Source organism: Schistocerca serialis, unplaced genomic scaffold, assembly GCF_023864345.2.
Source record: "Schistocerca serialis cubense isolate TAMUIC-IGC-003099 unplaced genomic scaffold, iqSchSeri2.2 HiC_scaffold_1353, whole genome shotgun sequence".
Classification (NCBI taxonomy): Eukaryota; Metazoa; Arthropoda; class Insecta; order Orthoptera; family Acrididae; genus Schistocerca; species Schistocerca serialis.
In genome coordinates, this window is record NW_026047573.1 from 2,660,802 (window position 1) to 2,686,589 (window position 25,788).

A 25,788-nucleotide genomic window follows, 5' to 3' on the forward strand; every position below is an offset into this window, starting at 1 on the left:
AGCTAAAATAATAATTTGGGTATTGGAATGAAAATATTTGAATAATTAGTTACAGATTTTCAGGGTGGAAAGGAAAAGTAAAAATATTTCTAATTTTCCTGAGCATTGTGACTTTTTGAAAACTTCTTTTCATCAAGGGGATGTTTCTGTTGATCTGGAATTCCACTGTACCCTCTAATCTGTTTGCATTTAAACCAATAATAAAAATAGAAGTCTGATTTTACAGATTTTGTAATATTGTAGGTTTTACAATAACTGGCACTACTCAACTTCAAAAGTCAACAATCACTGGTTCATCACTGAAACAGAACAAATGGACCTGATGATGGCCATGCAAGTGCTCTCTTGCAACTGGAACTTTTCAAATCTACATTGTTTATGTGCAATACCATTGCCTATTAATACAGTGCATAAATATAACACTCTTTCCATTTTGGAGGCTAACACAATAGTCACTGCATTACTGAAGAACATGTTTTTCTAGCAGAAGCATTTTTTTTATCAACACACACAGACATATATGGTACAATTCAGTACAAGCACATGAGCTATGTCTTTGTAAAATGATCAGTTTTAAACTCCTTTTTTATCTAATGATCTAGATTACAAAATGCAGAATCAGCTTGAAAAATCAATAATCAGGAAAAAAAAGGTCACAATTACATGTTGGTTCAGGTTCAATTCACTGAACTGATATAATGGGTATATAATCCACCATTTGTCTCCATATCATAGCAAACAATGATGTAAAAATTTAACTGCATTAGAGGCACTTGAACAACATAGTTCCTAAACAAACTACCACCTAGCTTTCTGTATTATATTTTGCTCACTCTTATGATTTTTTGCCCCTGTGGGTCTGGGGATTGGAATAGGCCAGAGGTATTCCTGCCTTTATGTGATGGTCCCCTGTAAGATCTGACCTCCAATCTTCAAAATTTTCCTGAAGAGTGAGCCAACTTGGGAAGGGCGCCTTACAAAGTGCATGGTGTCCATTGTGCATTGACATCTTTAGCCCACTTTCTTGTCGTTGCATTGCAGTCATGCCCATTCTCCATCCCCTGGGCAAGGACACTATTCACTATGCAGTGTCGATTTCTGCATCGACAATGACCATGGACTTCTTTGCACCTGATATCCAACATGGTAGCCAATATGTTGTGCTGTGGTTGCCATGTGCTGGCCGAAGTGGCCGTGCGGTTAAAGGCGCTGCAGTCTGGAACCGCAAGACCGCTACTGTCGCAGGTTCGAATCCTGCCTCGGGCATGGATGTTTGTGATGTCCTTAGGTTAGTTAGGTTTATCTAGTTCTAAGTTCTAGGGGACTAATGACCTCAGCAGTTGAGTCCCATAGTGCTCAGAGCCATTTGAACCATTTTTTTTGTGGTTGCCATGTACCCTGTTGGTAGTAGCCCCCTGACCACACAGGGATCACTCTGCTGATGCCTGCACCGTTAACTCCCCATGTATTCCAAGGAGTAGATGTCCATCCCCGTGGGGCATCGGGACTCCCGGCAATGTCCATCCTGTCAGGTGGCTTTTGCTGAGGGTGGGTGGTGGCTGTGGGTAGGGCCCTTGTCGGAGTGGGTGGCATCATGGCAGATGACACGCGATGAAGTGTAGTCCATCGTCTATTGCTGGTGGTGAAACACCAGCAGCCTCTAAGCGATCACTAGCTCAATTCAACGCACAGAAGTATGACAGAAAATTGTTCACCTCACTGGCCACACCATGGGAGGAATGTCAGGCTAAGGAAGGCAGAAGATCTTATTTGCCCCAGTACCTTGTATGTTTGAGAGCTGGTGGGAACCTTTCACGATGATGAAGCCTCAGTTTATTGTTGAGCATTTAGAGGACAAGTTCGGGGAGGTGGAGGGCTTGTCCAAAATGAGACCTGGGTCAGTCTTGATTAAAACATCATCCTCATGGGAATTACTCGCTTGTGACAAGCTGCGGGATATATCTGTAAATGTCACACCCAATAAGAGCTTAAATATGGTCCAGGGTATCATATTTCACAGAGACCTTCTTTTGCTGTCCGTCGATGAGCTGCGCGCCAATTTAGAGTGGTGAGTGTACATTTCATCCGGTGTGTCCACCGGGGTCTGAAGGATAATCAGGTTGCCAGTGGTGCCTTCATCTTGGCCTTTGATGGTAATACATTACCCGAGAAGGTGAAGGTGATGGTGATGGTCTACAGGTGTGATGTAAACACTATATCCCTCCCCCAGTGTGGTGCTTTAAGTACTGGAAGATTGCCCATATGTCTTCCTGCGCCACATGCCGAGATTCCAGAAGTACATCACGTCCCAATACTCCATGCCCCCATTTCCCATCTGCATCAACTGTGGAGAGCACCATTTGCCTAGCTCACCTGACTGCTGGATTCTCCAGACAGAAAGGAAAATCGTGGAGTACAAGGCCCTGAACAGACTAACCATCATCTGAGGCTAAGATACAAATCGAGCACCTGCATTCTGTGTGTATGACAACATCTTACACTGCAGTTACAGTAGTTTTGGCACCATCAGCTCCGCAAACCCAGGTCACCTCTTAGAGCTGGAAGACTACACCTGCCCCCTTGATGGTAGGGGTCATTGCCCTCACTGTTGCTCATGTGCGAACTACTTAAGGACCAATACCTCCCCCCTCCCTCCCCAGCCATCGGCGACGTATGTCCCCACTTCTAATCCAGAGAAGCGTAAGTCTTCTTTGGCTTCTAGCACTAGGAAGGGGTCCCTTGTGTCACTCCCTTCCGAGGTTTCTTCTAGTGGGAAAGATGACACCTGCAAGTCATTGAAGATCCCAAAAGCAGCTGGTAGTACGGCTTCACGCTCATCCTCAGTCCCAGAGACTGAGCCAGTGAAATCTTCCCAGCCAGGGAAACCCAAAGAGCAGCGAGAGAAATCCAAAAAGAAAATGCCTAAGACCAAGGAAATGGCAGGGGCACCAACACAACTGCTACCTACAAGCTCTGCAGCTGATGATGAAGTGGAGATTTTGCCGTCCGCTGAGGCCCTTGATCTCACCAGGCCCACAGACACAAAGGATATAGACTAATCAGGCAATGAATCTGTGGCAGCATTGAATGTTCCATGCCTTCGCAGTCTCACGATGTCATCCTCCGGTGGAATTGCGGTGTTTTTTTCCAATGCCTGGCTTAGCTACAACTACTGTTAAGCTTTACACCTGCTATATACATTGCCCCCCAGGAAACCAGGTTCCCAGCAATGCGGATTCATGCCCTCCATGGCTATAAGGGATATTACAGGAACCGTAGCAACTATAATAGAGAGTTAGGTGGAGTTTGCGTATGTTTCCTAAATTCGGTGTGTATTGAATATGTGCTTCAAATAGCTCTTGAAGATGTGGCTGTCAGAATAAGGACAGCGCAGGAAATAACTTTCTGCAGTGTAAATCTTACTCCAGATTGCGCAGTACCCCTGAATGTATTAACTGGAATGCTTGATCAACTCCCTAAACCTTTCCTACTTCTGGAGGATTTTAATGCCCATAACCTCTTGTGGAGTGGTACCATGCCTACTGGCCATGGCAGAGATGTTGAAACTTTACTGCTGCAATTCGACCTCTGCCTCTTAAATACTGCGGCCGCTACACATTTCAGTGTGGCTTGTGGTAGTTACTCGGCCATTGATTTATCAATTTGCAGCGCAGGACTTCACCCATCTATCCACTGGAGAGCACATCACGACCTGTGTAGTAGCGACCACTTCCCCATCTTCCTGTCACTGCTCCAGCGTCAGGCACATTGATGCGTGCCCAGATAGGCTTTGAGCAGAGCAGACTGGGGAACTTTAACCTCTGCTGTCATTGCTTTATCTCCCCTACACCGTAACATGGAACTGATGGTTAAGCAGGTGACTAGCATAAATGTTTCTGCGGCAGCAATGTTTCCCTTGGAGGTTGACGGAAGTCACTGAAACATTTAAGAAGCTTCAGTGATCTCTACAGCTGTGGAAGTGGCACACTTTCCTGGAGCACCTCATAGCCTTTAAATGGCTCTGTGCCCGTGTTCGCTGCCTTATCAAACAAAGGAAGAAGGAGTGTTGGGAGTGATTCGTCTCCACTGTTGGGTGCCACACGTCACCTTCCCAAGTCAGGTTAAAGATCAAACGTCTTTTCAGGTACCAGGCCCTAACAGCTATCCCTGTGGTTACCATAAATGGCGAGTTATGTACCAACGCAAATGCGATTTCCAAACACTTTGGTGATCACTTTGCTCGGGATTGTCAATCGGAAAATTTCCCGCCAGCCTTTTCCGCACTCAATCATCAGCTGGAAGGGAACGTCCTCTCATGCACTAAACGCTGCAGTGAATCTGATAACGCTCCATTTACAGAGTGGCAGCTCCCCAGTGCCCTTGCACATATCCCCGACATGGCTCCTAGGCCTGATCGCATCCACAGCCAGATGATTAAACATTTATCATCCAACCACAAACAACAAATCCTTGTAATCTTCAACCGTATGTTGTGTGACGGCATCTTTCCACCACAATGGCAGGAGAGTGCCATCATTCTAGTGCTCAAACCCTGTAAAAACCAGCTTAATGTGGATAGCCACCAACGTTCTTTGTAAGCTGCTGGAGCGTACGGTATGTCAGCAGTTGGGTTGGGTACTGGAATCATGTGGTTTGCTGGCTCCATGTCAGTGTGGCTTCCGCCATGTTCGCTCTACCACTGATAATCTCGTGTCCATCGAGTCTGCCATCTGAACAACCTTTTCCAGATGGAAACTTCTGCTTACTGTCTTTTTTGACTGACGTAAAGCTTATGATATGACTTGGTGACCTCATATCCTTGCCACATTGAATGAGTGGTATCTCTGGGGACCACTCTCAATTTTTATCCCACACTTCCTTTCGCTCCGTACTTTCCATGTCCAAGTTGGTGACTCCCATTGTTTCACCCATATCCAGGAGAATTGAGTTCCACAGGGCTCTGTATTGAGTGTCTCTATTTTTAGTGCCCATTTATGATCTAGCAGCGGCTGTGGGAACCTCCGTCTAACCTTCTCTGTATGCAGATGACTTGTGCATTTCGTATTCCTGCTCCAGTACTGTTGTTGCTGAGTGGCACCTCCAGTTAGCCATCTACAAGGCGCCGTCATGGGCTCTATCACATGACTTCCAGTTTTCAGCTGCAAAGTTGTCTCTCGTGCAGTTCTGTCAGCATAGTACCATTCATCCGGAACCCACACTTTAGCTTAATGATGATCCACTCACCTTAGTGGAGACATATCAATTCCTAGGGCTGGTTTTCGACACTCGATTGACTTGGCTCCCTCATCTTCGTCAGCATAACCAGAAGTGCTGGCAGCACCTCAGTGCTCTCCGTTGCCTGAGCAACACCAATTGGGTTGCAGATCGCTGTACACTGCTGCAGCTCTACAGAGCCCTTTTCCCATCCCGAATTGACTATGGGAGTGTGGTTTATGGTTTGGTAGTGCCTTCAGCATTGCATTTACTCAACCCTGTGCACCACTGTGGGGTTTGATTAGTGACAGGGGCTTTTAGGACGGGTCTGGTGACTGGCGTACTGGTGGAGGCTGATTTCCCTCCACTGCAGATCAGACGTGTGAAACTGCTCGATGTAGCACAGATTCATTGTTTCTCCTGACAATCCAAATAACCATCTTCTTTTCCCGCCGGTGGCATTCCATCTCCTGCATCGGCGGCCCATGTTAGGGCTAACAATAGCAGTTCGCGTGCAGTCCCTTCTCTCCGAACTGGAGTCCTTCCCTTTACCACCTCTACTTGCAGTCTGTTCACATATGCCTCCACGGTGTACACCTGGCCGCAGCTTCGTGTAGCCCTTTTGCATGGCCCTAAGGACTCCGTTAACCCTGCCACTCTCCGCAGTTACATCTCCTCGATTCTTGATGTGTTCCGGGCCTCTGAAGTGTTTCACACCGACGGCTCAATGGCTGATGGTCATGTAGGCTTTGCATATGTTCATGGAGGACATGTTGAGCAGCATTCCTTGCCAGTTTGCTTTAGTGATTTCACTGCAGAGCTGGCGGCCATATCTCGTGCTCTTGAGCATTTCCGCTCATGCCCTGGTGAGTCATTTCTCCTGTGTACTGACTCATTGAGCAGCCTACAAGCTATCAACCAGTGCTACCTTCACCACCCTCTGGTAGCGTCCATTCAGGACTCCATCTATGTCCTGGAACAGTCCCGCCATTCCAAGGTGTTAATGTGGACCCCTGGACACGTTGGGATCCCTGGCAATGTCAATGCCAAGAGGCTGGACAAACAGGCAATGCAGAAACCACTTCTGGGGATAGGCACCTCTGAAGCTGACCTGCGTTATTTCTTACACCACAGTGTTTTCCTCCTTTGGGAGATGGAATGGCATAACAGCATGCGAAACAAACTGCATGTCATTAAGGAGACTATGAATGTGTGGAAGTTTTTCATCCAGGCCTCTCACAGGGAAGCAGTTGTCCTCTGCCAGCTCCGTATTGGCCATACGTGGCAAAGGCATGGTTAAATACCCCATCGTGAAGACCCACCTCAGTGTCACTGTGGCTCCCAAGTGATAGTTGTCCACCTATTAGTGGGCTGCCCACTTTTAGCCCCTCTGTGGCAGACTTTTAACTTTCCCAGCACCCTGCCTTTGGTGTTGGGTGACAACGCCTCCACAGCAGCTTTAGTTTTATGTTTTATCCATGATAGTGTGTTTTATACTTGTCTGTAGGTTTCAGCACATGTCCTTTGTCGCTCCGTGTCCTCCACCCTAGTGCTTTTAGGGTGCTTCATGCTGAGTGGCTATTAGGAATGGTGTCCACAGGTTGTGGTGGTGGAGTGCGGTGGTAAGAAAGGGGGGGGGGGGATGATACTGTTTAGTATACCATGATGCAGTGCAGTGAAGTGACAGTGTGGTGTAGAATGGAGCATCAAGGCTGGTCTTTTCTAATTGAGATTTGTGGCTATGAGATTTAGCCAGGACATTTCCAGCAGATAGAAACATGTACATAACATCACATGCAGTTGGAATGTGTTTCCTTGATAGCAGTGACCTCTGTTACCTGGTGTCAGCACTGCACAGACATTTTGCTGGCGCCCCCTGGTGGAACATGTAACTATTTGCGTATCAACAAACTGTTTGTATACTGTATCGTGTTCATAACATTGATGCCCTTGTGGTATTCGTAAGTACATAATGGTGGACACACATCTGTGGGCCAGGGGGGGGCACACCCTCAGGGTGAAATAATTGTGTTTTGAAGCGTAACATTCAGCTTGCAGTTGATATGCAATTATCATAAGGAAGGTGATGAAAAATACGATTCAAAATATTAAAAATTTTCCAGTTTCGAACCACCCAAAAATCTATACAAATGACTGAAGAGGATATAGTTACACAATTGTAAATAAATAGAATCTAATGTGTGGTTTACAACAAAATAGTAATTTCATATTTTATTTATCAAGGATACAGACGGTTTAATGCATTCTAAAATGAAACACATTTTAAAACTGTAGCAACGCCTATGCAAGAATTAAGTGTCATTGAATAGCATTATAAACTATTATTTGTGGCCAAAAGTGTAAAAAAAAAAAAAATCCCTCAGGTTGAGCACTTCCATGTAATGTGTTTTTCATGTGATTCAATGATTTAACTCCACTAGTGGTGATCCTTATATAAATGAGTAGTATTACACATATTTAGTGAAATATTGTCAGGTACCTGTTTTTCATTGGATGTGAAGGATTGAGCCAACTTTCAAAACAGATTTGAGTATGTCTAGTAATCAATACATGGTTATAAGATAATTGGATAGAAGATAAAGAGAAGTAAAAAGCAAATAGTTTCTTCTGGAACAGACTTTCAAAAAGGGGTCTATCCTCTATAAAGTCTCCTTGGAATGGTGTTTCATTCACAGCGGTGTTGCACAGCATATTAACAGTGATTGTGAAAATATGCTAACTGGAAGAGACTTGGGGTATGTATCACACTTTGTCAAGGACATTTTATTTGAAACCTGACAGTGAATTACATGCCACATATGGGCAGATTCTTTCTGGTTTTGAAACTCACCACTGGGACACAATTTTTGTAGAGCTCAACAGGCCTCTGGTGACTTTAGTATTTTGCTGCTGTAATTTCCATAGTGGTTTGGCTGCTTCCATTATTAAAAAGAGTTTATTGAGTTCAATGAGCAATGATTTATGGACTTTTCTAGGGTGGTATAGTTATGTAAAGACTGGCCAGAACTGTGCAAAGATCTAGTCTCTTCATTTAACCATTTAGGAATCGTCACACACAAAAATCCTTAAGTGTGAAACTGTGATATGCGAGTCACTGCTAAAAGTAGTAGTGTATTGTTAGAGGTGGATATTCATTTAAGATAAGAAGTAAGGGAAGGAGAAAGGAATGAAAGAAGATGAGGGTTGAATATCCTGAGCCATTTGAAATTGAACTCCATCTTGGAATGAGAGAGGACGGGTAAGAAAGTCAGGGTTGTACTTGCCTAGAGTGATTTAGGGGAAGTTATAGAATACCTATGTCTGGATAGCCAGGGAGAGAGAGAACTGCTGTCATCTTGACTGAGTGTCTAGTCTAGTATGTTGATCACAGCACTGTATTACTGAGGTTGCAGGTACTTTGCTGATTGTATATTCTTACTGACATTGGTATTTGTATTCCTAGATATGAAAACATGTCTACAAGTAGATAATGATGTTTGCATGGCATTTCCAAATTCCTGTTTAGTGCTTGTCTTCACAATGTTGTAATGTTACCTGAATGGCAGTTTGGGTGTTTTTTCTGCTACTCAAAAATTTTTTCTTTGTAAATGTAGTTATTGGTGTAATATACTCACCTCTTCAGTAAGACGTGTAATGATTATGGATCAGTTTGTGAGTTTTGTCACAAGTAATGATAAAGTACTTGATGATGCTCTCCCACGCAGCTGTGGGTTGAATTGGATAGGTTGATGAAGGAAAACATGATGAAAACTGGGAAAGGGTAAGAAGTAACAAGTAAAAGGAAATAAATACAGAAATCACAAAATGGTAGTTCAGGTTAACAAACAGTTTGGCTTGTTGCCTGAAATAAGTGGGTATGTGCCACAATGAACTTTGTTAAAATGAGATGCAGCAGACTCATTGGAATATCATTAGTGTTAGTCATAAACATTAACAAATAGAAAGGAAAGATTCTTACTGCTTGATAAAAGCCATGGAAGACATGATAAATATACAGTAGAGAAAAATTTAGGTGTAGAGTCCCATGTTTGTAATCATCATGAAACAGTCACACACAACCAGGTTTGTTGCCTTTGACTGTAGGTTAGACCAATATCTATGATGAATCTCTTTCTCCAATTATTAAATGAAGTTCCTTATAATTCTACTGGATGTAAGATGGATCAATCAGTGTAATCATAAATACATCCAGTGAGGTTGCTAGGCACAGCTGAGGAAGGCATGGATTGATAAATATGTATGTCAACATGATTTCAAGTGGCCTGAAAGCAACAGCAGATGAAAGTGCTGCAAAGGACCATCTCATCCGCACTCATATGAATTTGCTGAGTTGTGTTATGTAGTCTCTGGAGGACATATTTATGGTGACCTTAGAAAAACATATAGCTATTCATGAACACTGATTTGGACTTCTTTTCTCCGAGCCATTTGTGTTTGGCTTGCATGTGGACATGTCTGTTTTCCTAATGTGGGGCAGTCTTAGTCCTCTGTTGAACTGCATGTTGTGCGTACTTTGAGTACACTCTTAGCATTTGTGTGCACAGAATGTATGTTCCGTATTAGAGGATTCTTAGCCTGACAAAGTTAGTGTTCCAGTGTTGGAGATACTGGTAAATCTTGAGAGTGCCCTTATCCTCAGCATCACATGACAAAATTAGAGTACTTTCTATTAACCTTGTTTCACGTTTGTTGACTTTCATCTTTTACCCTCCTTTCAAGATTGTCCATCCCATTCAACTTTACTTTCAGTCCCTCACTGTCTCTGACAGAATTATATCACCATTATTTCTAATCCTGAAATAGAATTCCTACTCCAAATATCTGTGGGGTTTCCTTAACTGCTTGGTCAACATAAAGGCTCATTGTGCATAGGCTGCAAGTCATCAAGGATGGACAGGATGATGCAAGATGACTTGGACGTAATTTCTAATTGGTGCAATGAATGGCAGTTGATTCTAAAAATGTGAGTCACTGCAGATGACTAGGAAAAACAAACCTGTAATGTTTGGAAACAGCATTAGTAGTGTCCTGCTTGACACAGTCATATCACTTAAATATCTGAGCATAATGTTGGAAAGCAACATGAAATGAAAGAAACATGTGAGGATTGAGATAAGGAAGTCAAATGTTTGAGCTTATTATGAGAAGGAAAGTTGCCTCTCACCATATGGCAGACATGCAGACACACAGATAGGCACAACAAAAAGACTATCACAATTAAAGTTTTCGGCCATTAAGGTCTTTGTCAACACTAGACACACACACGTGTAGCGAAACAGGAGAGAAATGAAACGACTGGGTGTCGTGGTGGATTGACAGCTGTGTAGTTCTGGAATGGGAATATGGAAGGGATAGATGGATAAGGACTGTGACTAATGAAGTTTGGCGCAAGTAGTGTTGTGGGAACATAGGATGTATTGCGGTACAGAAAAGCTGGTGTTGGGGGGAGAGATCCCATCCCCACACCCACCCTGTTTCCCACTTTTCATAGTGGTTCTTCCATCAAAGATCAAAACAGGTTATGAAGTTATCACAGTCAGAACATAAATTCCAAACCCGATGTGATGCTACCAGTGTCCCAGCCAAATGTGCAACCTGTGGTAGGGATGCTCATGAGGATGATTGATAGCCTCCTCCCTGCTGCATCAGCTGCAATGTTGACCCTGCTGCTGTCTCCTGCATTTGTGCCATGTATCTCAATGAGTAGGCTGTCCAGGAGATCCAGGTGAAGGAGAAAGGGCCTTACCCGGTCACTTGTAAGTTGTTGACTAGTCGGAAACCCCGTGTTCTACTTCCTGGTATCTACAGTACTGTTGTTGCGACATTTCACTCCATGAAGGACATGACCAAGCAGACATGCAACCTCAAAATTTACTACTGTGAAAGCACCCAGCTTCATGGTAGTTCTCCCTCTCTGGCTGTGCAAAACACCGCCAGACAATCTCCCCATGGGGCATAGTTACCAGCTACACAACCAGCAGGCCAGAAAGGACAGAAGGAATACTGCTGCAAAGACTTCCTACAACTCTCCAGCCAACCAACTCGAACCTTCATCTCCTAACTGAAAAGGTTAGAAGAAGTCAAACAAAGGCAAATGAGTTTTCTCCTTAAGTTGTCACCATGTGATATCCTCCCACAGCCAACCTCTGTGTTGCCAGTGCACAACACCAAGCATTATTCTGCCCTGGAGTCCACAGGCAGACAGTAGAAAAATGCTGATGCTTCTGTAGATGTCAAGGAGCAGGATGATCCTGCGTCTGTGCCCTGTAGTCTTCAAAGGATAGGGCTCAGCAGCCACTGATGTGGCATCCTGTTCATTTTTTTCCTTGTCATGAATCTCCTCCAATAGAATGTTGTGGTTTTCAATCTAACAGAATTTACAGAGAGCACCCACTTATCTGCCTTCAGGAAACAAAATTGCATCTTCATGATTGATTGGTTTGAGCTCTCATATTTATTCCCTATTTGTTTTAATGCCCCCTCCCCTCCCCTCCCCTTCCCCTCCCCTTCCCCCTCCCCTCAACCCGCCCCCTCCCCTCCCCTTCCCCTCCCCTTCCCCCTTCCCCCTCCCCTCAACCCGCCCCCTCCCCTCCCCTCCCCTTAACCCGCCCCCTCCCCTCCCCTCCCCTTAACCCGCCCCCTCCCCTCCCCTCCCCTTAACCCGCCCCCTCCCCTCCCCTCCCCTTGACCCGCCCCTTCCCCTTAACCCGCCCCCTCCCCTCCCCACCCCTTAACCCGCCCCCTCCCCTCCCCTCCCCTTGACCCGCCCCTTCCCCTTAACCCGCAGCCTCCCCTCCCCCCTACCCTCCCCTCCCCACCCCCCTCCTCTCCCCTCCCGCGCCCATCCCCTCCCCTCCCCGCGCCCCCACCCCTCCCCCCGCCCATCCCCTCCCCTCCCCGAGCCCCCTCCCCTCCTCTTCCCCCGCCCCCTCCACTCCCCTTCCCCCACCCCTTCCCCATCCCCTGCCCCCACCCCTTCCCCATCCCCTGCCCCCACCCCTTCCCCTTCCCCTGCCCCCACCCCTTCCCCTTCCTCCGCCCCACCACTTCCCCTTCCCCCGAACCCACCCCTTCCCCCGAACCCACCCCTTCCCCCGAACCCACCCCTTCCCCCGAACCCACCCCTTCCCCCGAACCCACCCCTTCCCCCGAACCCACCCCTTCCCCCGAACCCACCCCTCCCCCCGAACCCACCCCTCCCCCTTCCCCCGCCCCTGCCCCTCCCCTCCCCTTCCCCCGCCCCTTCCCCCGCCCCTCCCCTTCCCCCGCCCCTCCCCTTCCCCCGCCCCTCCCCTTCCCCCGCCCCTCCCCTTCCCCCGCCCCTCCCCTTCCCCCGCCCCTCCCCTTCCCCCGCCCCTCCCCTTCCCCCGCCCCTCCCCTTCCCCCGCCCCTCCCATTCCCCCGCCCCTCCCCCTCCCATTCCCCCGCCCCCCCTCCCATTCCCCCGCCCCTCCCCCTCCCATTCCCCCGCCCCTCCCCCTCCCCTTCCCCCGCCCCTCCCCCTCCCATTCCCCCGCCCCTCCCCCTCCCATTCCCCCGCCCCTCCCCCTCCCATTCCCCCGCCCCTCCCCCTCCCATTCCCCCGCCCCTCCCCTTCCCCCGCCCCTCCCCTTCCCCCGCCCCTCCCCTTCCCCCGCCCCTCCCCTTCCCCCGCCCCTCCCCTTCCCCCGCCCCTCTCCTTCCCCACCCCGCCCCTCCCCCTCCCCTTCCCCACCCCGCCCCTCCCCCTCCCCTTCCCTACCCCGCCCCTACCCCTCCCCTTCCCCCTCCCCCACCCCTCCCCTTCCCCGTCCCCCTCACCGTCCCCTTCCCCCGCTGCCTCCCCCTCCCTTCCCCCGCTGCCTCCCCCTCCCTTCCCCCGCTGCCTCCCCCTCCCTTCCCCCGCCGCCTCCCCCCCTCCCTTCCCCCGCCGCCTCCCCCCCTCCCTTCCCCCGCCGCCTCCCCCCTCCCTTCCCCCGCCGCCTCCCCCCTCCCTTCCCCCGCCGCCTCCCCCCGCCCTTCCCCCGCCCTGTCCCCCCTCCCTTCCCACGCCCCGTCCCCCCTCCCCTTCCCCCGCCCCTCCCCCTCTATTTGCATTTACGCATGATAGACACAATTAAGATATTCTTAGATTTTACACCACTCTGTTTTGTATTAATTAATTAATCAATGAGCATATACAGAGCCCTACAAAATTTCAAGTTAGTTACATGATAATTAAGATAACTGCACATGCCAGAGCTCCTACCCGGAAACCTTAGGTGCCAGAGTTTAGAAATAGCTTGTGACACTTTGGGCACTTATGCCGTTAGATTGCAAAGTACTACTTACGACAGTGGAGGTGAATTTCCTGGACATGAAAGTAGATAAGGCCAGAAGTGGAGGCCAATTGGCCAGATGTGAAAGCAGATCAGGCCAAAATGCCCAGTCACACTCCGCACTCCACTAGTGATACCTGCATCTGATTTCTTGCACATGCATTCACATCCAAGCCCTGCACATTCAGACTGGTGTGGCTGTCATGATATGAATGGGTTGTTTATTGTGAAGTACATACATTTGTGATGTCTGAGTTGTGCATGCTTTTTCATCCATCACGATGATAAGCCATCCATTCACAAGTTTCAAAAAGTTTCACAATTCTGCAAAACTGCATGGGAGTTCCAAATGGCATTAAGATGCAGTCAAAAAGACAAATAATTTCATTAATGTTATGAAAAACCACACAAACACTGTATAATAACTCATAAATCATAATATTGTGTAATTATTAGAAACTAATCACATGCTTCTGTTGTATCATTTTTCAATGTCACAGGACTTGCCTTTAAGGGGAAAAAGTAATTTCAATACTGTTTTTGATGTTTTATTTATTTATTTATTTTTCAGTTTCGAGTAGAGCAGTACACTTTAGGATTATTGCATTCACTTTGTGTATTGCAATCTTATTCTAAAATTACAAAAATTACTCCAGAGAAGTAAGATTGCCCCAAATTTGAAAAACTGTCCCAATGTGTCATGTGGTAATGTACTTAGGAACAAATATCCTATTAAAATTTAAAAGTGTTGTCATAGGGAAAATCTTCTCAATACTGTATTTAATAGCCTATATTACATTATTAATCTACTACACACAAACAATGGGTAAGTGATATCATTTTAGGGAATAGTACTGTCAAAAGTTGGTTAAAAGTTAAAAATATTTTGAAATAGAAGCTATTGGCAGCTAACACAAATTTCCATTTTCAAGACAGAGATAATTATTCAGACATCAAGTAAACTCTGTTTGTCTGCAAATTTCACCATAGTAAAAGACCACCTCCTGTTTTAAGGTAAAAGATACTGCACGACTGGTGATGTGTGAACAGATAGGTCCCATGTTATGTAATATATTTTAAAAATTTAGTAATTTTACTTGCAGTAGCTCTCTGTAACTGCAGAATGAATAATTTCTTCCAAACATTTATGAAGTATTATACATCATGTAAATATGTGGAACTCATAATATTCACACAGGCTGCACCCATTTTTCAAAAGCGCAAACCAATGAAAAGTGCCTGAAGCAGCTTATGGAAAATTCTGCAGTAGATTCATTTTTATGATTCTAAAATCAGTCACTGGTGTGAAAACCTGACCAGATTACAATATTAGTTACTAGGTAAACTACACTTGAGGTATTACAGTCTCTCCAACAGTCAGGTGATCAAACATTGTGAAACCATTTTGAAAGCAGCTCTAAAAATGCAAAATAACCCCAAAGTGACTTAGATTCTGAAATAAATTGTATAGTTTTGCTATGGATTACCCTACAATGTGAGATAGAGCAATAACACAATTTAGTTACCATGTAAATTAGTTTGAAAATTGATGTTCAAGGTTGTGGTAGTGGTTGAAAAGCGCAAAAATTTTAATGAAACGGATAGAATAGGGTTTATGATGGTACCGATGGAAAATAATGTAAATATTGGGAAAATGCAGGATCTGGAAATCCAAAACAAAGTTGTACTGATATTTTACTGTTGTCTTGTTTACATTTATAACATTAACCACACATTATGCAGAGGTGTTCTAAAATTCCTATAATGGGCTCCCAAGAGTTGAGGAGGGGACTTCGCAGATAAAAGTTTGATAATGAATCCATATCTGAAGGTGTACCATTCGAGAGTATGACCTCCTCCATTCAGAAGGGAACATTGTCTGTGCCTTGGGGTCCTTCTTGACCAATAGGTCAGAGGTAATTTTTTCTACTGTTTGTGTACCCTAAAGCAGGAGATTTGAAACTGCTGCAGTCATCAAACCAAATTTTGTAACTATTAAATTTTAGTGAAATTTTCTTAAATTATTTTCTTTTATTGCATGCAGTTTAATGTAAAGTAATTTACAGATCTAATTAATTTTCTGTGTTCATTAGGTATTTCCAAGGCACCATAACGAGATACACAACAGCAGCAGTGAAGGCTAGAGTCGGCCAGGGCCAGAGCGGCAGTCACGTCAGGCTCACCGATGGCAACACTTGCCATCTGCTCGGCTGTTTGCGTGATGATAATAATCGTAAGTATTTAAAAGGTTAATTATATCACCATGTAGCTGTCTTTTAAAATAAGAAATTGGGATTAATCCCATGAGGCAGCAGTGTACTGACTGCACAAGAGATGATCAAATAGTGATTGGAATTTTTTTAGTTTCACAGCAATTATATATTGGATTATCGATTTTTTATATTTTATGTACACATTCCTGATGTCCCCCCTGCGGGTCCGGGGATTAGAATAGGCCCGAGGTATTCCTGCCTGTCGTAAGAGGCGACTAAAAGAAGTCCATCCCCCTCACGGGGGTAGTTAGCGCCTGCGTCCGGAGACGGACGGTTCCACGACCTATAATTGTGGTCTTCTTGGTTTTTCACTTCTCGTTTCTTCCTTCCTTTTGTTGATTCCTTTCTTTGCTCTTCTTCACCTCACTGTCTTCATTACTCTTTCCCTTGACTTCTCCTTACCTTCTCATTGCCTTCTTCTCATTGCCTTCTTCTCATTGCCTTCTTCTCATTGCCTTCTTCTCATTGCCTTCTTCTCATTGCCTTCTTCTCATTGCCTTCTTCTCATTGCCTTCTTCTCATTGCCTTCTTCTCATTGCCTTCTTCTCATTGCCTTCTTCTCATTGCCTTCTTCTCATTGCCTTCTTCTCATTGCCTTCTTCTCATTGCCTTCTTCTCATTGCCTTCTTCTCATTGCCTTCTTCTCATTGCCTTCTTCTCATTGCCTTCTTCTCATTGCCTTCTTCTCATTGCCTTCTTCTCATTGCCTTCTTCTCATTGCCTTCTTCTCCTTGCCTTCTCATTGCCTTCTTCTCCTTGCCTTCTCTGGTATCCGCCTCGGCTTTTGAGACAGTCTGTCCTCTTTCTCCCTGTCTGTCTTCTTTTTCCTCTTCTTCCTTCCTCCCTGTGCGTGCCTGAAGGCCGACCCACGCGTTCGCACGCGTAGCCGGTGACGGGGTAACGCGTAAGTCCCCGCCCTGGGTAGACATGTAAGGCACGCGTGTACCACCTGGTAAAGGCCAGGCACGGGGAGGGGTGATTGCCTGAGCTGATACCTTCTGACCATGCCGATTGGTCCCTCCGTCTGTTTCTCGGGAGGTGTGACCTGAGGTGTAAACATTCACCTAAGGCGGGAGTGCCCTCTGAGAGGGTCCCCACAAGGAAGGAGCACGCCATCGGAGACGCTGGCAATCATGGGGGATTCCTTCGCAATGGATTCTACTCCATCGCTTTAGACTTCTGCCCAAAAACGGAAACGTGACCAGCCACCAGTGACAAAAGTACTACCGCCTGCCCCACAGCTCCTCGTCGTTTCTCGATCTGAGGACGGAAAGGATTTTTCCTCTGTCAACCCTTTCGTTATCCAGAAGGGCGTAGATGCCATAGCCGGATCTGTCAAATCTTGTACCAGGTTGCGTAACGGTACCTTATTACTGGAAACTGAGAGTGCCTTTCAGGCACAAAAACTGCTTCGGGCCACACTCCTGTACACGTTCCCTGTCCGGGTGGAGGCCCACCAAACTTTGAATTCGTCTCGTGGTGTAGTCTATACTAGCTCCCTCGACAGATTGACTGACGAGGAGATTCAATCTTTCCTCACTGAGCAGGGCGTGACGGCTGTCCATAGGGTCATGAAAAAGGTCAACAATGACCTTGTACCGACCCGGACACTTTTCTTAACCTTCGATAGTGTTAAGCTGCCATCGCGCATCAAGGCGGGCTACGAGGTTATTTCTGTTCGCCCCTATGTCCCGACACCTACGCGCTGCTACCAGTGTCAGCGTTTCAATCACACTCGACAGTCTTGTTCCAATGCGGCTAAATGTGTCACTTGTGGCAGGGATGCCCATGAGGTTGACCGTCCACCTCCGTCTCCTCGTTGTGTTAACTGTCAGGGTGACCATGCCGCATCCTCCCGCGACTGTCCTGTCCATAAGGAAGAACGCTGTATCCAAGAAATTCGGGTCAAAGAGAAAGTGTCCACCTCGGCTGCTCGCAAGCTATTGGCTAGTAGGAAGCCCACGCTGCTCCCAGCGGGGAAATACAGTACTGTCCTCGCCTCTCCTCGGACTACCAGGGAGGTAGCAACCCAGACATCCGATCTGACCTTCAGCACCACGGTCGTCCGTTCGGCCAGTGCTAAGATCGCGCGGTTGACGCCTCCTCTTCCTCCCATCACCCCACAGACACCAGCCCCTTCATCAGCTTCTGCTAAGACGAAGACCCCGAAGTCAGGTGCACGGGCCTTCAAGAAATAACCCTCCCATGCAGACTGTCTACGTACCTCGACCTCCCAGCCTTCGACCGGTACTTCCACCAAACGTCCTTCCAAAAAGGCTCATAGGAAGCACAGTTCTCCTTCTCCGCCACGGCGCATTTCTTCTCCTGTGCCACCCAGCGGTTGCCGCCCCAGGCCGTCATCCGTTTCGCCTGGCCACACCGCTGGTAGCCGAACATCTGGCCGTTCACCGGCGGAGGAAGCTCCCCCTCCCGGCCATCCTCCCGAGATGGCCGATGAACCTATCGACCCAATGGACGATGACTGTCCGCCTACTGATAGCGGCGGCAGTGCTCGCTCGAAATCAGGCCCTCAGCGGCCTTCGAGGTGACCCCTTCTTTCATCTTCCTTTTCTTACGGCGGCACTTATTCACTGGAATATTCGCAGCATTCGCTCCAACCGAGAGGACCTGAAGTTGCTGCTCCGCTTGCACCGTCCGCTCGTCGTAGCCCTCCAGGAAACGAAGCTACGCCCATGCGATCAAATTGCCTTGGCACACTACACCTCTGTGCGTTTTGACCTACCCCCTATGGTAGGTATCCCAGCTCATGGAGGGGTTATGTTGCTGGCCCGGGATGATATTTACTACGATCCCATCACGTTGCACACCGTCCTGCAGGCAGTTGCCATCCGCATTACTCTCCCCACTTTTACGTTTTCCTTTTGTACCGTTTACACTCCATCGTCATCTGCCGTTACCAGGGCAGACATGATGCAACTTATTTCTCAGCTACCTGCACCATTTTTGTTAACTGGAGACTTCAATGCCCACCATCCCCTTTGGGGCTCTCCAGCATCCTGCCCGAGGGGCTCCTTGTTAGCAGACCTTTTCAATCAGCTCAATCTTGTCTGCCTCAATACTGGCGCCCCTACTTTTCTTTCGGACACATCTCACACCTATTCCCATTTAGACCTCTCTATATGTACTCCCCAACTTGCACGCCGGTTTGAGTGGTATGCACTTTCTGATACATATTCGAGCGACCACTTCCCGTGTGTTATCCATCTCCTGCAGCATACCCCCTCTCCGTGCTCCTCTAGTTGGACCATCTCCAAGGCAGACTGGGGGCTCTTCTCTTCCAGGGCGACCTTTAAGGATCAAACCTTCCCAAGCTGCGATCGTCAGGTTGCCCACCTCACGGAAGTCATTCTCGCTGCTGCTGAATATTCCATCCCTCACCCTACTTCTTCTCCACGTCGCGTACCGGTCCCCTGGTGGTCCGCAGCATGTAGAGACGCTTTACGTGCTCGTCGACGTGCTTTACGCACCTTTCAACGCCACCCTACAGTGGCGAATTGTATCAATTATAAACGATTACGTGCTCAGTGTTGTCGTATTATTACAGAAAGCAAGCAAGCCAGCTGGGCTGCTTTCACAAGCACCTTCAACAGTTTTACTCCTTCTTCTGTTGTCTGGGGTAGCCCTCGCCGGCTATCTGGCACTAAGGCCCACTCCCCAGTTTCTGGCTTGAAGGTCGCGAATGACGTCCTTGTGGCCCCGGAGGCTGTCTCCAATGCCTTCGGCCGCTTTTTCGCAGAGGTTTCGAGCTCAGCTCATTACCACCCTGCCTTCCTCCCCCGCAAACAGGCAGAGGAGGCTAGGCCACCTAACTTCCGCTCCTCGAATTGTGAAAGTTATAATGCCCCATTCACCATGTGGGAACTCGAAAATGCACTTGGCCGATCACGGTCCTCTGCTCCAGGGTCTGATTCTATTCATATTCAGATGCCGAAGAACCTTTCTCCTGCGGGTAAAGATTTTCTTCTTCGTACATACAATCGCATCTGGATTGAGGGACATGTTCCCGCATGCTGGCGCGAGTCTATTGTTGTCCCGATTCCTAAGCCGGGGAAGGACAAGCACTTGCCTTCCAGTTATCGACCTATCTCGCTTACCAGCTGTGTCTGTAAAGTGATGGAGTGAATGGTTAACTCTCGATTGGTTTGGCTGCTCGAGTCTCGACGCCTACTTACCAATGTACAATGTGGATTTCGTAGGCGCCGCTCTGCTGTTGACCATCTGGTTACCTTGTCGACCTTCATTATGAATAACTTCTTGCGGAAGCGCCGGCCGCGGCTGTGTTCTTCGATTTGGAGAAGGCGTACGACACCTGTTGGAGGGCGGGCATTCTCCGCACCATGCGTACATGGGGCCTTCGCGGTCGCCTCCCTCTTTTTATTCGTTCCTTTTTAATGGATCGACAGTTCAGGGTACGTGTGGGTTCTGTACTGTGAGACACCTTTCGCCAGGAGAATGGGGTGCCACAGGGCTCAGTTTTGAGCGTCGCTCTCTTCGCCATCGCGATCAATCCAATAATGGATTGCCTCCCAGCTGATGTACCAGGCTCCCTTTTCGTGGACGGTTTTACCATCTATTGCAGCGCGCAGTGTACACGTGTCCTGGAGCACTGTCTTCAGCATTCTCTTGACCGTCTTTACTCCTGGAGTGTCACCAATGGCTTCCGTTTTTCTGCCGAGAAGACGGTCTGTATTAACTTCTGGCACTACAAAGAGTTTCTCCCACCGTCCTTACGACTCGGTCCCGTTGCTCTCCCAATCGTGGAGACAACCAAATTTTTAGGCCTTACATTTGACAGGAAACTTAGCTGGTCTCCACATGTGTCATATTTGGCCGCCCGTTGTATCCGTTCTTTAAATGTCCTCCGTGTTCTCAGTGGTATGTCGTGGGGAGCGGATCGAACCGTCCTACTTCGTCTATATCGGTCGATCGTCCGCTCCAAGCTGGATTATGGGAGCTTCGTATACTCCTCTGCACGGCCATCCATCTTACGCCGCCTCAATTCCATACAACATTGGGGTTTACGACTTGCGATTGGAGCATTTTATACTAGTCCCGTAGAGAGTCTTCATGCTGACGCTGGCAAATTGCCACTCACCTACCGGCGCGATATACTGCTTTGTCGATATGCCTGTCGGCTACTGTCAATGCCTGACCATCCGTCTTATTGTTCATTTTTTGACGACTCTCTCGACCGTCAATACGGGTTGTATGTCTCTGCCCTGTTACCACCTGGAGTTCGCTTTCGTCGCCTCCTTCAACACCTTAATTTTTCACTCCCTGCAACCTTTCGAGTGGGCGAGAGCCACACGCCACCTTGGCTCCAGGCTCAGGTCCGCGTTCACCTTGACCTCAGCTCGCTCCCGAAAAAGGTTACCCCTGGTTCGGTCTACCACTCCCGTTTTTTGGAACTTCGTTCGAAGATCATCAACATGACTTTCATTTATACAGATGGCTCTAAGACCAATGACGGGGTCGGGTGTTCCTTTATTGTCGGGGCACAAAGTTTCAAATACCGGCTCCATGGACATTTTTCGGGCTTCACAGCTGAGCTCTTTGCCCTCTACCAGGCTGTTCTTTACATCTGCCGCCACCGACATTCTGCTTATGTCATCTGCTCCGACTCCCTGAGCGCCATCCAGAGCCACAGTGATCCGTACCCGGTTCACCGTTTTGTACACCGGATCCAATGCTCTCTTCAGCAGCTGGTGGACGTCGGTTCTCTGGTTAGCTTTATGTGGGTTCCTGGCCATGTCGGTATCCCCGGGAACGTAGCTGCAGATGCCGCGGCCAAGGCTGCGGTCCTCCAGCCTCGGACAGCTTCTTGTTGTGTCTCTTCGTCCGATTATAGCAGGGTCATTTGTCAGCGCATTTTATCGCTGTGGCATGCCGATTGGGCTGCACTTACAGACAACAAGCTTCGGGCCATAAAACCTCTTGCCGTGGCTTGGACGTCCTCCTCACGCCCTTCTCGGTGGGAGGAGGTAGTTTTGGCCCGGCTAAGAATTGGACACTGCCGGTTCAGCCATCGCCATCTGCTGACGGCTGCGCCGGCGCCGTTCTGCCCATGTGGGCACTTGCTGACGGTTCGACACATTTTAATGTCCTGTCCAGATTTTAACACATTGCGTCTAGATCTTAACCTGCCAAGTACTTTCGATGCCATTTTAGTGGATGACCCACGAGCAGTTTCTCGTGTTCTTCGTTTTATCAATTTGACCAACCTCTCTAAGGACATTTGATGATGCTGTTTTTTAATCCTATGCCTGTCAGTCTGTCTTTTATCATGTTTTCCCTTTTAGTTGTTGTTTTAAACTTGTGCCTCACGGTGCATTCTTAACGTTGTCAGGGCGCTAATGACCATTGAAATTGTGTGCCCTAAAACCACAAAAAAAAAAAAAACAAAAAAAAACAAAAAAAAACAAAAAAAAAAAACACATTCCTGATGTATGTGTCTCACCATATAGCAGAGATGATAACTCGTGATAGGCACAACAAAAAGAGTCGCACAATTATAGCTTTCAGCCATTTAAGCCTTTGTCAGCAGTACACACACACACACACACACACACACACACACACACACACACACACACACACACACACACGTGCAAATGCAACTTGCACACACATCTGCAGTCTCAGAGAACTGAAACCACACTGCGAGCAGCATCACCAGTACTTGATGGGAGTGACGACTGGGTGTGTAAGTAAGAAAGAGGCTGGGGTGGGGATAGTATGGTGGGGGTGATGGACAGTGAAGTGTTGCAGTTTGGGTGGAGGGCAAGAGGGAAGGTGGGAGGGGGGTAAGTAGTGGAAAGGAGAGAAATAAAAATAAATTAAAATACTGCGTGTGGCAGTGAAATGATGGCTCTGTAGTGCTGGAATGGGGAACAGGGAGGGGGTTGGATGGATGAGGACAGTGACTAGTGAAGGTTGAGGCCAGGAGGGTCATGGGCACATAGGATATATTGCAGGGAAAGTTCCCACCTGTGCAATTGAGAAAAGCTGGCATTGGTGGGAAGGATCCATATGGCACAGGCTGTGACGCAGTCATTGAGATGAGGGATATCATATTTGGCAGTGTTTAGCAACAGGGTGGTCCACTTACTTTTTGGCCACAGTTTTTTGGTGGCGATTCATGTGGACAGACAGCTTGTTGGTTGTCATGCCTACATAGAATGCAGCACAGTGGTTGCAGCTTAGCTTGTAAATCACATGACTGGTTTCACAGATAGTTCAGCCTTTGATGGCATAGTTGACGTTAATTACAGGACTGGAATAGGTGGTGGTAGGAGAATATATGGGACAGGTCTTGCATCTACGTCTATTACAGGGGTATGAGCCATGAGGGTAAGGGACTGGGAGCAGGGGTTGTGTGAGGATTGACGAGTATGTTGTGTAGGCTCGGTGGAAGGTGGAATTACACTGTAGGAGGGGTGGGAAGGATAGTGGGCAGTACATTTCTCATTTCAGGGCATGACAAGAGGTAATGAAAACCCTGGCGAAGAATGTAATTCAGTTGCTCTAGTCCCAGATTTTACTGCATTAAGAAGAGAATGCTCCTCTGTGGCTGGACTGTGGGACTTCGGGAGATGGTGGAAGACTGGAAAGATAAGACACGGGAAATTTGTTTTTGTACAAGGTTGGGAAGACAATTATGGCCAGTGACGGCTTCAGTGAGACCCTCGGTATATTTAGAGATGCAGATGCAATGACCACGGGTGGCTAGGCTGTATGGAATGGACTTCTTGGTATGGAATGGGTGGCAGCTGTCGAAGTTCAGGTATTTCTGGTGGTTTGTAGGTTTGATATGGATGGAGGTGCTGATGCAGCCACCTCTGAGGTGGAGGTAAACATCTAGGAAGGTGGCTTGTTGTGTTGAGCAAGACCAGGTGAAGTAAATGGGGGAGAAGTTGTTGAGGTTCTGGAGGAATGTGAATAGTGTGTCCTCACCTTCAATCCAGATAGCATAGATGTCATCAATGAAACTGAACCAGGTGAGGGGTTTAGGAGTCTGGGTTTTTAGGAAAGATTCCTCTAGATGGCGCATGAAGAGGTTAGAATAGGATGATGCCAGTTACAGATGATGACAGATATCTCGGTTGTAGAAGCCTGCCTTTTGATTGTTCAGAAAGTGTTCCACATTAAAAATTTAAATTTCATTTGGAAAATGGCTGCCACCCAATGGATTCTTTGTCAGAGGAAAATATCACTGGATTTAGAATGTGTGTGGCAAGAATTTATAGGCGAAAGAAGCAGCATGTCTGTCCTGTACAGAATGAGCTGGGACACTGTCGTGGATCAAAAATATGCCTTCACACTGCCTCTTGTGACACTTCACGTTGACAGCCTCCTCTAATTATCTCACCTGGAGATTTTTCCAGTACATTGCTGTGGAGATTTTCCCCTTAACATTATAGTCTGTTGGTACAACAGATTGTTCCAAAGAACACACAGCACCAAATTATCTGATGATGTTGGGATCTTTGCCTGCTTTAGTGGTGTTGTGTAAGTAGATGTATGTAAATGTGTGCTGTCTCATTAACTGTGATTAAATGGCTAAAGAAGCCATCTGAGTTAGCCAAACACAGAATCAATACATACACTGCTGCTTCAGTTTCAGTGGGTTTCTCAAGTGGGTGTGAGTAGTTGACACATCCTGTCGATGTCAGTTGTTGTCGTATTCATAACATCATGCAACATTTTGAAAACTGACCTCTTAGTGATTTCCATTTTTTCCACTATTGCCTCAATTGTTGAGCACCAGGTTACTCACTTTGTGGTCCTTCAGGCAGATGGGCTGCTACACCATTCTTCATCTTTGAACATGTTTTAGCAAGTTGAGAAACAAAATTGCTTCAGCTGTAAAAATATTAGGCACTACCAATTTCAGAGCACTTACAGCTGCATTTCAGGTACAAATCTGTATATAAGTGGACAATCAATCGTGTAGAAAACCAATATTCTGAAAGCTATGATGAAGCTGTAATGAAACATGTAGTCCCTGGAATCGAAACACATAATCACTGGAAGAGTCATGACTCAGCTTGCATTGTTAGTCCAATGAAATAATTACCCACAAAAGTGTGTCTGCTGTAAAAGTACTAAAACCTATGAAGAAAGATTAAGAAACAATGAGGATGAATTTATGTAATGTTATAATGGACAAGGGGAAATGTAAGAGGCACTCACTGAATATCAGTGTGTGGAGGTGAATGTTATCTGGGTGGCAGACTGTAGGCTAAAACATTTGACAGTTGTGTGTGTGTGTGTGTGTGTGTGTGTGTGTGTGTGTGTGTGTGTGTGTGTGTGTGTGTGTGTGTAGAGAGAGAGAGAGAGAGAGAGAGAGAGAGAGAGAGAGAGAGAGAGAGAGAGAGAGAGAATATTTCAATGTGTAGTGCTGGAATGAAAATAAGTAAACTAAATCATACCTCAAAACAGGAAAATAAGTTGCAAATATGTAGCATATTATCATGTTTCTGGGTACAGTTTAACTTTCACATTTGCAGCAAATAGCTCTGTTCCTGGGAATGATTTAGTTTACTTGATGTTGTTGTTGCATAAAAGTTAGTATTCTCTCTTTCCATCATTCTAATTTTCATGGTGTGTGAAAGTCATCTGGGTTGCTTGCTCAACATTCAGGAGATGGAGTACACCTGCTTATTATAGTATCATGTTGTATTCTAGGTTTTAATGGGACCCCATACATAGCATACATTCCTTGACATACTAATATTATAGCAGTCAAAGTTTTTAGCCAATAGGTCACGACAATCATTTGCACAGCTGACACAAAGGAGGAGCTTGAGAAGGAAGCACTCCTGACTATTGAAAATGCAAATAAATATTTAACACAAAACAACCTGTTTATGAATCAGTCTAAAACAATGAATGTAGTATTTCAGACCAAGCGTAGTGAAAATTATAATATAAATGTTAATATAAATGGAAACACTATTAAA